Source organism: Barbatula barbatula, assembly GCF_947034865.1.
Source record: "Barbatula barbatula genome assembly, chromosome: 7".
In the NCBI taxonomy this organism is placed as follows: Eukaryota; Metazoa; Chordata; class Actinopteri; order Cypriniformes; family Nemacheilidae; genus Barbatula; species Barbatula barbatula.
Window position 1 is genome coordinate 20,373,867 of NC_136770.1, and position 19,589 is coordinate 20,393,455.

The 19,589-nt window shown below is 38.5% G+C and overlaps 1 long non-coding RNA gene across 2 annotated transcripts; it reads left to right on the forward strand.

Annotated features, from left to right (window-relative positions):
- The first annotated feature begins 9,281 nt into the window (after positions 1-9,281).
- LOC306896365 lies at positions 9,282-11,482 on the forward strand. Of its 2 annotated transcripts, XR_013786897.1 has the most exons (5): positions 9,282-9,383; positions 9,889-10,055; positions 10,612-10,675; positions 10,847-10,947; positions 11,191-11,482. It is a non-coding gene; the product is annotated as an uncharacterized lncRNA (long non-coding RNA). The 2 variants fall into 2 exon arrangements; XR_013786898.1 differs by lacking the exon at positions 11,191-11,482 and having other exon boundaries at positions 10,847-10,984.
- The last annotated feature ends 8,107 nt before the right edge of the window (positions 11,483-19,589 follow it).

The following is a 19,589-nucleotide window of genomic DNA, read 5'->3' on the forward strand; positions in this document are numbered from 1 at the left end:
TGCTTTTCATTAAGGGACTGAAGAGGTAAAGCAGTTCTCTCTCCCTCCTGCTGCTGACTGAAAGCACGACTTCAGATTCACAATAATGCCATGCTAAAAGAGAGAGAGAGAGGTTAACTCAGTGCAACGTGAGCTGAGATTTGTGGGAATGAATCATTGTCTTTTCATGACACAGTGGAGGCTGTCAAGCCAGAAACTGAGGCAGTCTACAAAACACAAGGTACAAATGCGTTTTTTTCTACGTTTTTTTACACGTTTGATGTAAATGTTTTTGGAAACCAACTCTTTAACCACATATCTTCAACATGTTTTGACGTAATAGTATTCAGTTTACTTATTATAAATTCAAGCATTATTATGGTTTGCATATTGCATATACTGTATTTAAATATTTGAATAGATTGGCATAATACATAATGCATAATGAATGCATATTTGGCAGATATCCCTCATCCATCTACATGGTACTAGACTGAACAAAACAAAAATGAGTTTGGGAGTTCTTTCATGTTTTCTGTTGTATTGGTTAAATTGCCAACATGTCTCCTTCGTCAACATATTTATTATTTAATGTTTTGTTTGTTTAATTTTCTACTATTGCAGCTTTAAGTTCTCTCTCGGTTAAGCTTTCCTAATTCATTTCCTTACATTGCTTTTGGGTTTTATATGTTCCTGTGACATCAGTTCTTATTAAATATTAAATATTACTAATTAAAAAATAAAATTGAAGTCAAGGTTGTCTCTCAACAGAAATCAATGTCAATACTGTAACAAAATCAACATTGTTTCAATGTCAGCGATTTCTATACAGGCTTATGAAGATAAGACAGATGTTGGGGGTACACAGGCTGAATTGTTACCCAAACGGTGACCTACATAATCAGGGTATCCTGTGGGCGTCTTATTCCCTCTCTGTCCCTCTACGCATTATAGGTCAGTATGGGGCAGCAATGATGGATGCTTGCTTGAGTCAGGCAATGGACCGTTACAAAATCTAATCTCCCCTATCCCCAAACACCTCAGGTAAAAAAGCGGTACCTCCCCATCATTCCTGGACTCCTTTACACATACATGCAGAATCAGAATCATGTACACACACATACCTGCCCCTTGGACAGGAGAGATGTAGTTTTGTCCTCTTCGTCCCTATTTCATCTGCCAAGGGGTGCTGCTTTATTAGCTGCGATAGTTTCCCTGTTCGGTAGCTGATAACCTTACTCCCTGGTTCTAAGTCAATGTCACCTTATTGGCTATCATCTCATTTGTCAATGCGCCTCTTCCCCTCGAGTCTGTTGGCCTTTGCAGACACCTAGAAAAATATCTCTGATCTGTCCTTTACTCCAAAATTGCTTCCGTTAATGGCTCTTGGAGGATTTCCAGCACATCCTGCACCGGATAAAAATCACATACACTACGTGAGCTCTTTAATATCTCAATAGTGTCTATTAGACAGCAATGGGATAAAATGAGAGCAAAGAGACTTTAGGGGAGTTAAATTGTGGCTAAATCACAAAGAAGGATAAACACGTACAAATCTTTAAGGTCCAATGTGTAATTTTGGACAGAATTTCAATATACTATACATAACTATGTCTTCAGAGGTGTGTAAAGACCAAAGCATTACGTTTGAACTACCTTAGAATGAGCTAGTTCTATCCACATACACTGCAATTCGCAACCTCACTGCTAGATGCCGCTCAATTTCATACACTGGACCTTTAAGCAGGAGGAGGAGCTTAATAAAAGAGATACAATTTCTGTGGTGTGGACATGGTTTATAACATCATCCAACTATGATGCCAGCAAGCAAATAATGTCATACAGCAATGTCGACGTACCAATAGACCTTCCCCCCACCCAATTACCTAAACAAACCCCCAAATAAGACCTGAGCGACAGTGGGTCTCGCAAAATATATATATGAAGTAAACACATTTATCTCGTCCACTTGTTATATCTGACACTTAATTAAGACAATACACTAGGCACAAAGAAGCCTTTAAACACAAGGTGACAGCTGATGATTTGTAATAGGGCACTAATTAAAAAGATAATTATACATGCATCTGTTGAAATATGTACGCCAGCAGAAGTTCCCTTTAATTAACCTCCCAAGGACGCTTGGTTATTAATGTTGTTAAATAAATCAGGGGAGAGAGAGAGAGAGAGAGAGAGAGAGAGAGAGAGAGAGACTTAATCAGTGACTTCGCAGTTAAAAAAATACGCATGCAAGAAAAATGAAAGGAAGTCAAAACGTGCATGCCTACATAATCTTTGCAGACCATTAATGAAGTGCAGCAGGATGCAAGTGCAGCTTGTGTGAAGTCAGGAAACACAAAAGGGGTGGAAACAGCGTTCTTAATCGACCTGTACTACTTTAAACAAAGCGGCAAACACACACACACATGGCAGGCCTGAAGTCAAACTCACTGACCACACGCCCAGAGCGCACAGAAACAAGGGGCGCATTTGTGCACATTGTTCAACAGAATTGCATGGCGATCGGCTAAAAATAACCGGTCCAGCTGACACCCTGAGAGGACAGAATGCACGCATACAACAACTAATTCATTTGAATAACAATAAACATTTTACAATCATTAGTAAAGACTACTTTGCAAGATGAAATAAACTGGTCCAAAAACACGTCCGGTTTTAATTGATTAAATTATTATTAGTATTAGTGAGGTACCAGCATTGTTTACGGGGGCTGGGTCTCAAGATGATTGAAATGCATTTGTATTATTAGAATAAGAGTTAAGTTCAAATTAAAACCAGGCCAATAAAAGGGCATCAGCTTTAGGATTTTCCCTCGATCTTGACCCCTTACGTCCCATTAACGATATTAGCATCCGTATAAGGTTAGATGTAGCAAGTCCATTTACAGCACTTTGATTTCGGGGGTCGCGGGCTGAAATACACTACACTTCCATAATACAAATCCTCTGAGGGTTTAGGCTGCATAAGTTAGATTAACGGGAACCAGGAATACTTCCCATAACAACTGATGTACTTGCTGGAGTGTAGAACAGTACTCTACTACTACTTGGTGGGTAGAGCTGAGAGAGAGTGTCGAGCAGTTTTTGCCAGGGTGTACTGGTACCCCTGGTTGGGCCCGGTTGCATTAAGCACCTTAAGTGTAATTTTCCCTTAAGTGTGCCCTTAAATATACCTTACATTTTCTCCTATTGACTTTGGACAAGGGAAATCACCCCTAAAGTGTCTTACTTAGGGAAAAAACTTAAGGTGCTTTATGCATCCAGGCCCTGGGTTCTCCCAAGGTTTCTTTTCTCGATAGGAGTTTTGGGTTCCTCGCTACCGTTTGCATACTGTTTGCCTGACCAGAGGGGCTGCTGACATCATCTTTAGAATTTAAAGTTTTCGCATTTATTAATATAACTTTAAAATATCACATTCTGCTTATTTATAATTACATATAGGAATGTACATTCCATATAATATTTGACCTGTGTTTCTCTCTCATTTATCTTACACATGTGCTTCTCTGTGATAACCACGCTGTGTATGTTTGTGTGCGTTGCGTGTGCGTCCTTGCATGCTTTTTGTTTTAACTTAATGTTTTGCTTATAGTCTGTGTGTTTCATTTACAACTGCTTTGCAACAATGTTAACTTGACTTTTATATCAATTTGAATGTGTGGTATATTTTCAACATTATGAACTATTTGCATATTGCATTCTTTTTATCCCATCGAGTGTCACATTAAAGTTACAATTAATACTAACTTTTTAAAGTTTAAGTCAATTTACCGAAGTCGTGGAACTCAGTGTCCATGTTTGCAACACCTCCAGGCTAAGTTATAATAAGAGCTATATATAAGACCGCAATAAGGGTTTGGACATGAGATATAAATGATATGCATAAATGATGCACCTTAAAATATAAATCTAAAAATAATATACTGTATTTGTCAGCATTTTTCCAAGAGGCAATTGCATTAATGTTAGTCACACTGCGCCAGTTGTTTTTCATCAATGGAGTTTCCGAAGGCAAGCGAATTGCTAGTAAAAATGTGCAAGCTTGTGCACTGAGCTGAACTTTTACTGTTACATTTCCGATTCTTCCCAACCACAAAATACACACATAAATATTTTAACACTGCTCTTTACTGAAGTAAAGTTTCCGCACCATTCTCAGTTCTTCCAAGCCTTATATTATCCTAGAATAACCACTCAACCTAAATGTACTCTCACTGTCTTCTCAGCTGTAATGCAAGTGGCATTAGATATTGCCGTTTGCAAGCATCTCTCAAACAGATGTTCAACATTTCTCTTCATTAGAATTCAAATGTGCACCATCATGATCTAGATTACAGTGTTTGTGGGGAAGATGTGTGTGAACAGCATAAGCAAAACCGAACCGTACAGATGACACACTCTCGAGTCGAGCTGTTGCCGTGTGATGTTTCACAGTTGTGGAAGACAATCTTGAAAAAAACAGATGGCCTCAGATGCTTATGAGGCATATGAATATATTATGATGCTCTGCTTTGCACAGTCTTGTTGCGGATATGTGATAGCGCGGCCTTACGAGTCCCATGTTTTCTATACAGTATATATCTCTGTCAATATATGAATGATTCACTATGTATTTGAAATATCACTCTAAATATGCTGGGTTATTTTCAGGAATTGTTTTATATTTGACCCAGCCATTGGTTGAAACAACCCACCATAGATTAATTTACAGTCTAAAGGTTGGGTTTGTCCCTTTTTGACCCAAAGCTTGGTTGAAAATAACCCAGCATTTTTAGAGCGTGTAGAAGAGTACATGGTTAATGTATCACAAAATTACAATATATTGCAGAATCAGGAACTGACACATTTTTATATACTAAAAAATAAGCACCTGATTCCAACATGCGGAGATGATCTGCGTTACTTTCCAGTACATACCCATATATTTTTGCTTCATAGGCGGTGTGATTTATACTGTAAATGAACTCTTCACGTCCCTTCATCACAAGCATTGCCACAAGCAATACAGGCCTATATATTGTTACCATTAAAATAATTACTAATAAATTCCCATTGACGGCCACCCCAGGACAGGACACACACAAAAGTGGATAGATACCATAAAAGTTGTAAGTGATTTTTATTTTGCCTACATTCTGTACATTTGCTTTAGCTACTAAACATAACCTTGTGAAATATTCACCAGAGTAATAAGTGTGACAACTAGCCCCAATCTTCACGCAATGCTTGCACATTTCAAAGAATCCTGTCCCCTTCTAGCATGAAGAAATCTTTGATCTTGACTCTGTTCTACAACGATTCTCTGCACCTGGATGTGGGCAGCATTAACCACACGCTCTTCTGCGTGACATCTAGCTGAAGCTGCTGGGGTTCGCACTAATTGAGAGGAGAATTTCTTCTTGCGAGGCGTTAATGAGAGGTTCTCACTTGAATGACCATGAGATCACAGCATCTCAACTACCAGCTTCTAATGAGACTGCATTTGTGAAAAGGCATATCTGTGCAGAGTGTTTTTTCTGCACAGATGACAATTTAACACCGTCCCACTTTGTCTCAGATGTTTCTCTTAAAACTAAATTTGGTAATAAAGAGACACAAATGAGACAATTGACAGAGTATAGAATGTGAACAGCATAGATTACATCTCTTGATATTGGAAGACATTAAAACCCAAGTGGTTCACAATGGTCAGTTTCTAAGGAGTAGCTATCTAGGAGAAAGAACTGATCTAATGTGCGATATTACTCGTTTTATGGGTTATTTTAAATGTGTTTTAAATAAGCAAAGGGCTTTCATTTACTATAGATGCCACTACTGTGCTAACAGATATCAAGATCAGACAGACAGTTTGCCTGCAGGCTGATCCCATAAGAAGGTTTTCAAAGGGGGTGATGAGTCTGACTGGTTTAAAAGGCATTTAAAGATTCATCACAAAGGGTCATTGGGGATATTCCCCTTGAAATCTTCACCGATATCAATATTACGTCTCCACTTACAGCATGGAGAGGTTTCACAAAATTCACTGCGCACCATTCTGATTTACTTAAATTTTTTGAGTTTATTTGTTACTCAGTAACTCAGTACTCAGTTATTTGTTATAGCAAAACTTAAATATAGTCAGAATCTGAAAACATCTCTTCCAGTACGAACACAACATTAAACACACTTCACCTCCTACACCCTTAAAAATAAATATGCTTAAAAGGTTCTTCAAAGAGATGCCATAGAATTACCATGTTTGGTTCCACAAAAAAACTTTCAGTCAAAGGTTCTTGGAAGAACCATCTCTTTCTTACCTTTTTATAATATGAAGAACCTTTTTTCGCAATAAAGAAGCTTTTGAAAGGTTCTTTATGAAAACTTAAGGTTCTTCCATGGCATCGTGAAGCACCTTTATTTTGAAGTGAAATCTTAAAACAGATGATACACAATATGTCAAGTCAAACCTTCATATATGAATCATGACCATTTATGAAGCACTTTTCTGTTTAAGATTCTCTCTAAGCCATATGTTGAGTTCAAAGACCCAAAAGATACCAAAAAGAGAAAAAGCAATGACATGCGTAAAGCCACGATGGAGAGAGATGACTCCAGGCAACAGATGCCCAATTATCATATTCACATAATTATGGTGATGTGGTTGGATTCGAATGAAGTTGTAAGAGCACAGTTGCGGGCGTATGGCTCTCCAGAAAAGTAGGTTGAATATTTATGTGACATTTGATTATATTTCAATTGCGTGGTGCTTATCACAGTCGAAATGCAGTTGAGGCACCAAGGCACAAAACACTATTTAAATGATTAATTTACAATATTACATATTACATTTATTTGTATCTCTTCGATTTTGTCATAAACAATACGGAGGTACCGTGGTAAGGTTGCCATAGGATTATAAAACAAGCACAAAAAAAAGAATCAGAGACTTAGTGAAGGAGAGATCCAGGCCATTTATAGAGGCTTTGGGGTGGACTCACCCTAACAATTATGCATAACATTCTAGCAACCTCATGGCAACATTCCTAAATTGCCCCTTATTAGCCACATTGCAACACTTTGCCAACCACCCACAATACCTCAGCATCACGCCAGTGAGTTTTCCACAGCCAAACACGACTTACATTTTCGAAACATCTCGATTCTGTATACTGGCTTCCTTATTCTGAATTATTCATGGCGAAATCATTCAGAGCATACGATAACAAACGACTGCCTTCAACCAAGACAACCAGCATCGTCCAAGAGGAAAAATGATCCAAAACATATCTGAACATGCACTCTTGTTTAAGGAGAGTAACCAGAGGATGAAATCAAACATACAAAAGCCGATGTAGCGTTTCAACTCATCGCTTTGTGTTTCCCCTTTGAAGAAAGCTTCTGCTCTAATAACTTCATCTATAGGCCTGCTGTTCACAAGCTCACGGCTCGGCCCGAGCCTTTTCAACTTTCAGATAAATTATTCAGACAGATAGCCTATAAATACAGCTCTGTTTTAATGAAATCCTGGCAAGGCTCTGCAGAATGTAGCAAACGTAGCCTTGCTGGCTACCATGCCAAAGCAATCCAAATATCTTTTTAGAGCTAAACAAAAGACTATATGTGAGAAACAGGCAGCAAAGAAAATTAATAGTTTGGCCAAAATGTCAATTCTGTCACCATTTACAAACCTTAATACATTTCGAAATCCTATCTGCTGGCGGGAGGAGTTTCCGCTCACAAAAACATACGTGTTCAACAGAAGGTGGCATTTCTAGGCCCACAAAACAAAATTTTTGAATCGGCATTACATATATTGTACTTTTGAAAAAGCAAAGTAGATGTATTGTGATTATCAGCCTAAAATGATCACTGAACCGAGTTGCCCTTTACACGCTTGGGAAAAGAAAGCGTTTTATACAGACTCTGGCTGTCGTTAAAACAGTGCCGCCATCTACAGACTCCAGCTTTATGTAAGGCCAACCTTTTTATGAAAAAGATCAAAGACCGAGACAAAATAGAAAATCACTGAATAAAGTCCAAAAACATAACACGTACTCTTCCCATTTGAGTCTCTGCATGACAAACCAAACTGCTCCATGCTTAAGGGTAATATTCCCAATATCACACGTAAAATCTTCTGATTGTGAATGACAAGTTTTGGCTTTCTCCTTTATCTAAGCAGCATGGGGTATTCGTGAACACCCGGCTAGACATCTGCTGTGCTCCTAATGATGTCTTGATAGTAATATATTTCCAGCTAAGACTAAAAGGCTTTGGCACGGTTTCATCTGCCAAAAAATAAACAAAATTGTGAGCCCAAATAAGGACACAGTATGGTCTTCGTGGCTTCGGAGTCTTTCTATGCTAAGGATGGGTGAGGCTGACAGAGAAGGCAGTGTGCTCCCAGCAAGCAATAGCCGTCATTTCAACGTCTCGGTTAACTATAGACCAGATGTAGTCCGGTTATGTGTAACCCACTTCTAGCCCAAAGAACCTAGAATTTTGTTTAAAGTCGTTTTTGGCTAAATAACTTGTGAGATATATGATATTACATCATGTAAGCAAAATGAACAGCGTTTATAAGGTATTTGGTTTAATTTCTTTGACATGTTCAATAGCCTGAGCGTATACGCTATTTTGCTCGTCGTCAGAGCAGCTATTTGTAGCCCACACATAGTCCAAACTGAGGCACTATAGGTTTTGTCCAGGCAGCTGATTACCAGGAAGTGCATGGTTCATATCCCTCATGTTCACCGTCTCAACATCTACACAAATACAAGTGTTTCTTGACATGGTCTATATGTAGCCACGTTTTAGCACTAAATTGGACGGGCTACGTGTAGTCTGCTTTTAGCCCTTGGGCGAAATGTTTCCCGTCATGTTAGCATTATCAATAATATCTAAACAATAAGTGTTATTTCGTGACATCTGTAGCCACGATTTATCCCTGAATTGGACAGGCTGTGTATGGGCTAAACGAAGGCAATCTGTGGTCTAATTTCAACGACTTGGCTATAGCCCAATATTGAACCAGCTAGTCTAAAATTGTTTACATGTACAGCGTGTGGGATGCATGACATCATAACAACAAAGTAATTTTGGCCAAGTTTTAATTTGCATTATTTGTACTGTCACACATTACATTTCCCGATTAGAATTTTTTACTTTGTTAAATAAACATGCAATTACATATCCCAACCTGTAGGTGGCAATTTGCCCTAGTACTGAGACATGGCCACTGCCAACGCGAGACTTGGAAGTTGGTAGAGAATTCGGCCAGATCTCGCGATAAACAAAACCGCCGACGCCATTTTTTTAAAAACCAACACGTGAGCAGAAGCCACAGGTGTAGAAGCTAATCAACGCGATCAACAGACGGGCAAAAGGAATACGTTCAATTTTCTTGTAAGTAACTGTGTTATCTCTTTGTCATGTTTCCATTCTACATTTCATATTTTGTAGGGACCGTGAAATTTTAGCAGATAGCAGGGCTAGAGTATGCCATTTAGTGGTTATCTCAAAGCAAGGGATTTGGTTTAAAAGCACTTTGTGTTATGTTGGTTGGAAATCGCTTCATATCCCGATGGCAATCACCAAGATACGTGGTCTAAATTATTTTATATCTACTGTGGAAGTCAATTCAGTATGAATACCTCAGAACTGGAGTGATGTGATCCACGTTCTTTGATTTAAATGCACTAAAAGTTTTATTGATAATTATCCAGTGAACAAAGCACAGCAATAAATATGCATAACAAATATATATATATGTATATACACACATGCATTCATTCATGCATGAATACATACATGCTCATATTGTCATGCTAAGTTTTTGTTATGGAAGTATTTTAGTGTTGTGGTACTTTTTTTTAATATTTGAAAGTAACACTGCCTTTGTTGCATTTAGGGTTTCAAAGAAAGGTGCTAACGCTTCTTGTTGAAATAAAAGAATTAAAAAGAGTTGGCCAAAGGGTGGAAACAGACACTGGTGTCCAACTGTCTGCATTGGCCACTATGGAGGATTTCCAATGCTTGGAAAGGCAGCTGGATTGTATGGAGACCCGGACAGCAATGGTAAAACAACAACAAAATGCCCTCACTAAAGCTTTCTCCTTTCATAAAGTCCAAAAATAATTTAATCTGTAATATTGAATGTGTGACAGTGCAATGGCTTGTTGCATACAGAGATAGATCTAATAGAATAGACCTTTTTGTTACGAAGTACCATAACAGAGTTTGAAACTTCAAAAATAATTGCATATTACAGTGTTAAAAAAATTCAAATTTAAATTGTCAATATAAAATTAGCGATTACAAAAAGTATCTGTGTGTATTAGAATAGTGCTGTTGATGTACAGTTGAGGTTTAAATGTTTACTTGACTACTTTTTAGTTACTACCACAGAGTTAAATTTTGGCAGACAGTATTGAGGCAGACACCGATTGTGAGGGGACCTACAGGGGGAAAAACTATTTCTCAGTGTGGGCCAGCAATCAGCTTGAATAAAGAGTTTTATAGGGCTAATGATGGAAAACTTGCAGCTCAATGGTCATTAACATTTAAGGTCGGTGCACACTTGTACACTGAAGCATATTTTTCTATCTGCCTGACATTGACATTTGTTACTCAGGTGTCAAAACTGTGCAAAGTCGGTGGCAGAAATGTTAAAGACGTACCAGAAGGATGCTGGACAGGTAAAGCCTTCAAAACATGCAACATAAATCAAACATTGTGGTGACCATACTCACTAATTATTCCATGTTTTCACAACAAAGTATTGTAATATTGTAAAAGTATTTCCAAAAAAATAAACAATTTGTCATGTTCGTATTTGTTACCAATTGTTAACACTTTTTTTGTTTTAGGGTTTTGCAAAACAGCCTCATGTCCAATTTTAATATGAAGGTGGGTGGTACGCTGCAGAAGGCAGCTTTTGAGAAGACCACTCTGTTCTCGGTCATTGCAGGTATGTGCTTGTGTTTGCATGTCTGTCGTTTGGCTTAAAGGTGATGTATACTATCATTTTAATGATTTAATGTATTTTCTTTATGACATCAGTCTGTGTTGATATAAACATTTTCCAAATCAGTATATATGTCAGCGCTATATTACCGAGCCCTATTATCAAATCCGTTACAATTAATGTATAAACTAAAACACGATGATGTCCAAAAAGCCTTTTATCATGCTTGTTTTTTTTTCTTTGCAGATGCTGTGATGACCAACTTCCCAATGGCAACTGAATTTGAACTGAGGAATGCCATTTTAAGCAAGCACCAGGGAGAGTTGGGGGGGGGTGGGTATAGAAAAAAATGAATCAGTTTACTATTGTTAGATTTTCTTGTTATTTGTATTATTATTGGTTGTCCTTTATTTAAAAAAATTCTAAAGAAGTTCAAATCTTAATTCATTTGATTTTGTTGTAACGAATATATTATTTCTTATGTTTTCCATTTTGTCTTTTTTACAATTGTTGGTTTTATTAATAAAAGCTTTATATTTAATTTGTTTGTATTAATTGCTATTTATGAGAAGAACATGTTAAATTTAGTTAACAAAAAATATTTTGGGTATTGTGTGGTTATCTATTATGTAGGCATTCATAATCTGTCTATTTGATGATTATGGTTAGACGTATTAAATTTTCCCTGACAGCCAAAATTTAGCTTTGTTGTAACTTAGAGACCCAAATTCACCGTCTATTAGACGTCTACGTGTGTTCGTTTAATAGCGGTCTATTTGATGACTAGGCTATTCTTCGGTAATGATTAGACGTCTATTAACTTTTCACTGACAGCCCAAATTTAGCCTTGTTTTAGCTTCGAGACCCAAATTCACCGTCTATTAGACGTCTACGTGTATTCGTTTAATAGCGGTCTATTTGATGACTAGGCTATTCTTCGGTAATGATTAGACGTCTATTAACTTTTCACTGACAGCCCAAATTTAGCCTTGTTTTAGCCTAGACGTCTGGGCTATGTTTAGACGGCTAATAGACGTCTTTTAAACCAAAAATTGCTTGCTGGGCTGTAGCGCTGCAGCTAGATACTGGACTGACAGCTATGATGACGGTAATGGATGAAATTGACATCTAAGTGTCACAAATTGGCACGGCACCATCGACTGTCACAAGCCATCACTTCTTCTCAAGCTGCGATTCAATGAAGAAAGCAATTAACGAGTTAATGAAGCGGAGGATGCTGTCTGTCACACGCGCTCACACGAGGAGAAGCGCACGCTCGCGCACACAAGGACGGTGTGAGGAATGGTTTGGTAACCGCTAGATGGCAGAGCAAAACCACTAAAAACAACAACCGGGCCGTTTAATCCACCTTAACTTGTTCCCCTCGGCCCCTTTCATCCGGATATCTCTAATAAAACTTATAACAACACCATTAAACCATTTAAAACAACATCCATGAAACGGAAGCAAGCACATAGGCACAACACTCGACGTTTACAGGCACCTGCTGTCGTAAAATGTAAGGTAGGAGTTCAAGACCGTACTTGTGCTCTGACGATTATTTGTAGTCCAGTACGCAACATATTTAAAAATACTTCAGTTATTTGGCCGAACAGTCACGTTAATGACCGAGCCGCCGTTCAGTCTTCTGATTGGTTATCAAGCGAGCCGCGCAAAATACGTCATTGATGCGTTCAGCGATATTTCCGAGGATGGCGGTATCTTCTCTATGTAACTTTTATATACATAAATGTAAATTTTCTAATAACAAACCTATTTTTATAGTATTTCGACAAGAGATAAAACTGTATTTAAAAACAATTATGTTTTCTTCCGATATGAAAGCACAAAGGACTTTGTGAATTTGCTCTGCTTATAAGCTTTTCAACCTATTTAATTTGTAATTTATTTTTTATCGTTTGTGTAACTCCTTCTCTTGTCTTTGTTTTTGTTTTGTCTTAGTATTATAATAATTTTTTTTTGTCTTGTCTTGTCTGTTTCGAGCCATGTTTTATTTTCTCTCTTTTAATTAATCTAAGTGTTTCTTTATGTTAAGTTTCTGTTGTAACATTGTTTTGTTATAACAAAATGTTCAATAAAGCATTTAAAAAAAAAGAAAAAAAAGGACAGCAGTATCGCTTTTTTTTTGTTAAGTACACTTTCTGTGTTAAATTGTCATAACCACATATGCATTAATATGCATAACATGAACATTAAGGTCCATATTCAGTTAAAGCTTTTTTTAAACATCCTGAATCCTGAAAAGCTTTGCTGTTCATTTTAATCCATTTTTTTTTCATTCTGCACATCAATTTTATGCACTCTTAGACACACAAGAGAAACATGTAGGTCATGATACTCTTGTGGTACATTTCACCCCTCGGATATTGATTCTTATTTAATGACTGTAAAACAGAATCAATTTATGTATTGATGTATTTAACTTTTTGTGTCTTGTAGAAGTCAAATTTTCACTTAGTTCATTAGTGTTTGTCTCTTTCTCTCTCTCACACACACACACACACGCACACACACAAGCGCGCACGCACAAACACACTGCAAGAACTTTCCACCACCCTGCTATAAGCACCTCCAAATCCAAAAACGTGCTCGCGCATCACCCGGTTATTGTGTGTGTGGTTGCCAAGCCGCGCTGCTTTTACATTCATGAAAATCCCGGCCATTAATTCCCAGCGATAGAGGTGAGGCTGGACCACTGATGAAATATATGCCAGAAGCCCTGCCAATTTCTATCTGAAAGCCAACAGACATCTCATTCACTTAATGCTGTTTTAGGGAGCGGAATAGGGATGATTTTTTTCTAGAATGTGGATTTATGCATCATGATGAGCAGGGGAGAATGAAAAAATGGTGCCTGGGGTGGGTAATTTCTCTGACTGCTTTCTGATCAGCTCTTATGGAATAAAGGCAATCTCTCGGATATTGAAAAATATGGCGAGAGATAAAAAAAGAGAACTCTGCCTTCAAACTAAAATATTTCTAGTACTTTTATTTATAAGGATTATAATTCCCAAATCAATTACTGTAAAGATCTATATGTAACACTAATATAATGCTCACTTCCTATTGGAATAGGCTATATAGTGTATTTTTACATATGAAATGAAACGCTTTATTGCTCTGCATATGAAATTCTAATCTGGCTCTAATGCCAAATGAAATCCTGCTGTTGCGGTAGGCTAATATTCATATTCTTTTCTCACCATCTGGCCATTACGTTAGTGAACTTGTTACCACACTGGAATTTCTCAGTGTACTCTGTAGAGTTGCTACCCCAGTAAGCGTGCCAGTTGGCAGTGAAACGCTGGAGGTTGGCACAACACGTTGCACTTGTAGGTACTGATATTTCAGACAGCCCTCTTCCATGCCAACACTTCCTGTGAATCCTCATATAAACTCGATTGAGCCTCTCCATTGGCCCTCAGCAGAGCTCCAAATAAACCCACCTGCATACGGCATGTCATTTCAAACCCACCCAGTAAAGGCCTCTTTCAGCTCGTCGAGTTGATAAAGAAATGGAAATACATATATATATTTGTGTAAACTGGCTTTTAGGGGCAAACTTATTTAAAGGCAAAAAAAGAACAAGTGGGAGACGAAAAAAGATCAACAAATAATGTAATGTAATCATTTCTACTAAAGGAAAAGTTTACCCCAAAAGCTTTGTCAACAGGTACTCACCCTCATGTTGTTTAGAGCTTTTATATCACTCGTTCTTCTGTGAAACTCAAAAGAATATATTTTGAGAAATGTCTCAGTGGTTTTGTGTTCATACCAGGTCCGGACCAGCAGCTTTCATTTATAGTTCAGGTTGTTTACTTCAATATTTGAACAGAATAAAAGTAGATTCCAAACGATGATATAAAGAGTGACTCTTGCACGCCCTGAGAAAAAAAGACTAAACATAAATCTGTGATATTAAAAGATATGTGACTCAGAGTGGGAGAATACAAAGCAGAGCTATAACTCTCCACCCATACAGCAGAGCTGTCTCCTTAAAGTTCTCTTACTGTTGGAGAGCAGATGATTGGTATGCCTGTGAAATACTAAAGGCTCCCGAGAGAGGTGGCGCCTGGAGATGATAAGATTCATTCCCATCAAAGGTCAGAGCTGGTTGAAGAATAATATGGTCAGTGGAGAGCGAACTTGCATCACACATTTGCCTCATTAGCATTTTTCTGATAGCTTGCGGAAAGTGCCGTTCGGGTAGCGGGAACATTTAAGCTGCGTTGTCACAGAAAATAGCCTCACGTATTGGAGTAGAGTGAGAGCTGAAACAGGTGAAGGTCACATAAAAAAATCGAATTCAAACAGGAACGTCTGTAAGACGTCTACTGGAGATCTAAAATACATCCGTTGTGTGAACACATCCGATACACGTCTAAGAAAAGGCAGTCTTACATACATTCTAAATCATAAACTTCTTACAGACATCGTCTAGATGGCTATATGACATCTGACAGGGAACGTCTCACAGACGTACTGCAGAAGAGCAAAAATACGTCTTGCAAATATAAATCAGACCACAAATGGACGTTTCCCAAATGTATGAGTGCTATCAGGGTTGCGGATGTCTGTTTTGTGCTTCAGTCATTGTACCTTATCTTCTTAATCATGCAATACTTAAAAAACAAAACATTTTTATTATGGCTTGTTAGAAGTGTGCCAGAATGACAGACTACGTCTTCAACTCAACCCTCCCAGTAGCTGACTGCGGCAGAAACAACCTTCATGTCCTCAGAGGAAGAAGTAAATGAGTATGTTGCCTTACCCCACCTCATCCTTTCTCTCCCTTACTCTCCACCTCCCTTCCTGACTCATGAGGCTTTGGAGAAGTTTAGATTGGACATGAGTCACACACATATGTAGTGGGCTGCCAGATTTCAGTAGGCCCACATTGGATCCAGCCTCTGTACTGTAATTTCCAACTGAGCGCAATGTCAATGATGCAGAAAATGCTTTGACATGAACAAAGTAGGTGTACAAATAAAATGTAACGATACAGGTATTTAAGTGATATGTTTTACCCTGTTCATTGTGATCATGACAGGGAATTTTGTTTCTGGAAGCTGCAGTTTGTGGTGTGTGGGTGTGTGTCCTGGTAAACCTTACAGCATGGGGACAAAACTTTATTTTGCATAAAAGTTTGTGTAAGGGTTAAGGTTGGGGGTTTTAGGTAAAATCATGTTTACTCATTGAAAGGTAAAGGTGTTTATGGAAACCCAAGGTGTGTGTGTGTGCGTGTGAAGTTATTCACTCACTGGTCAGCTGTGAGATTAGAGCCAGGCGGGTGAAATCTCCGTTATTAGCACTAAGATAAATGGAGGTTGCGTTGGGTGCAATTTATTCTCATTAATTATTTAGCGGCCAGGGCCTCACATGCGGTTCAGATACTTAACAGAAGCAGATTACCGAGAGGGTCAGGAATGATTACACATCTGGGTGGGTGGCAATGAGAAAGCATTTCTTCAAGGGTAATTACTTCAAATGATAAAGCATATGCATTAAATGCTATAAATACATTCATGCGAGAAAGTCGCTCACAGCTAAATTAAAAGAATTAGCAACAATTCTGCCATCAAACGCTTCAGAGACCACAATATGAACCCATTCATACACAAAAAAAGGTGCTTCGATTTATTGAAAAATATGCTTTCTTATTGAATTAACCCTCATAGCTTCGATTGATTTGAACATCAAGAAATAAGAAAAATGTTTTGCAGTGTGTAACAGCTATAAAAATAGCTGTTGAGTTTCTAAGCCTCCAGAGATTCTTGTGCAGTGCTCAGAACGTTTTAAAACGAACACAAAGACAAGCCCACAGGAGCTGTTGCAAATCAAGACAAATAAAGATACGACCAGCAGTGGACTTATTACTGCAGACCTGTAGATACGCCTCTCGCGCGATATAAAAGCATTCAAATATCATTTATTAATAACGGCTCCTGCGTGTTCTGCAAAATGTGTGTTTTAATTAATTCTACATTTTCTATTTCTGTCAGAGAATTCCCTCGTTTGTCAATATCTCGTTCATGCATAATGACTTGGTCATGCAAATTTTGTCTCTCCACAGGCTTTCTTTTTTTCCTCTCACGCACATTCTCTTGTCACCCAGGTCGGTATTTATCACTGTGCAGTGAAGCAGCCATTCACAAAGGCAAACAAAGATCAAACAATGAAGTGTTCTTAGAAAACACATTCTATAACTCAGCATGACAACGATATCTCAGATCGTATGATAAGTGCAGTTTTTACACCACTGCTGGGATTGTAAAGTAAATATGTCCTGTCATGTTCTAGGAAAAGAAGATTTGGTGAGAAATTCAATGTTATGATGATCTGTTGTCTGGGGCTGTGCCACAATACCTAGTTAGCCGCACTGCAAAAAGGCCAAGACAGTTTTTTTGGATATGGCAACATTAAAGGTCCAATGTGTAATTAATTGGAGGATCCACTGAATGTTTTCATAGGTGCACACCCTAAAACAACCATGTTGTTTCAACAGTAGCCCTAAACGTACACACTGCACTACTTTTGTTAATACGTTATCTCCTTCAAGCAAAGAAGCAAAAACGCAATGACATCTTTGTCCTGTGAGAGCCACCTTAGTGCTTCGAATGGGAAGGGGGGGGGGGGGGGGGGGTGAACTGTTGTTTGCAATGTGCAACCGCAATGCTAGATGCTGCCAAAATCTCCACATTGCTCCTTTAAATAAATATTTAGTTAATTTAAAGGCACAGATACATCAATGCCACTCAAAATATCTCTAGACTGTGAGCACAGATATTGAGATGTAGTACTAGATCTACTGTTGATGAATAATAAACTTGTTTATGGATGACAGAGAGAAAGATGAAACGGCTTCTCAAAACACTTAGCCAAACAGATCACTGTGGCCATCTCACTCCCCACTGCTGCATTGTTTTAAACCGTCTGAACCATAATTGTCTCGAATCCATCAAACCGTGTGCCTCCCTGAACTAAACAAAGACTGGCTCAATTTCCAAGCGTGCAGGAATTCCTTCCTGCAAGGTGGAGATCAATGCTCCATCGACCCAGCGCTCATCAGCTAAATGATTTTGCTTATTGATTCCGCTAGACCGACATGCCCAGGCTGGATCAGTCGTGCTTGTTTTATGGCGGGACCTGTGAGTGCATTTGTGTGAATGTAAACAATAAGATATGCTTGGTCATAAATTCTCAATCCAGTGTTTGTGACATAACAGGTTAAAAAAATCAATTCACATCAAGCATGATTTTTGACAGCATGAGCAAGTTAGTGTGACCAAATTGTGGTATGTGATACAGTGACACAAGATTCAATCCTTTTAATTATGTTCCATTAGGGTTTTATTTCCCATCAATCTTAACAAACCGGCCATTCGCAATCTAAAACAGATTTTTCGAGGGGCAATTCATGTACACAAATACTCTCTTATTAAAGTAATATCAAGCGGCGAGGTTGGGAATTGCAGCGAACCGCTCACTTCGCCCCTCCCTTTCAAAACACAACGACGGCTGACAGAACATTGAAAATTACATGTAAGCGGACCCGCGGTTTATGTATATAGAAATAGCTCATTCTAATGTAATAAAAACATAACACTTTATTGTGTATGCTCTTTCTACACCTCTAAAGACAAAGCTATGTATATTATATTGCATTCCTATCAATAGATCATCCCCAAAAATTACACACTGAACCTTTAACTCAGCAGCCTTGTATCATAAATCCACAGATGAATATTATCCCCGAACAGTAAATAACTCACTCCAGTTAATATAAACTTCTCCAAACACCAATTTATTGTGCTATTATACTCACATTTTTTTTCTTGTCTCCATGGAGGCTCTGTTAAACACGTTCTGCAACCCTTTGGAACATTGCCTGTTGATTTTCTCTCCGAATGAAAAGCTTTTCCCTTATCTGCAGATGTTCTCCCCCTTCCCCAACATATGGAATTCCTCACCCTGTGGTCTGGAGGGAGGGAATGCTGTGGAAAAGACCCATCTGGAGCGAGAACAAGGTGGGGAACGGTAGGGATAAGGCTCCCCTCTCCATCTGGCTCTCTGGAGAACCCCGGGGCTTGTCTGGAAACGCATCAGTCAGGGCGAACACAGCGGGGTGAAGCAGAGCCTGTCACCGGATAGCCCAGGGAGAGAACTTAAAACTACAATTGGTTTTGCCATTTAATGATAGAAGCTACAGGGCACTGGAGACCAGACATGTGCTGAGAGGCTCGATCGCAATCTAAGCGACTAAAGGATTATGGGAGATTTGGGGTGATGATGGAGGTGAAGCGTATTGAAAGCGATTTAAACTTGAGCCCTTGTTCATACTTACTCAGATTGATTGTTATACTTAAAGTGCATTTAAGCCCTATTGTGTGACTCAACGTATCTTCAACAAACCTTTAAATTTGACTTGCGTGTTAAGGAGATGACTGTTTCAGATCAGGTCTGATCATTTGCATAGTGCTTCTAACGTAACGCAGATAATGAGTTAAGTCTGTCTCCACTTGGAAGTAGGCTGGTGCCAAATGCCAGTTTCAAGGTTTACCACAGATTGAAAAAGTCGCAGTTTCATAACCACTAAAATTGTCTGTTATACCGTTTCCAACGTA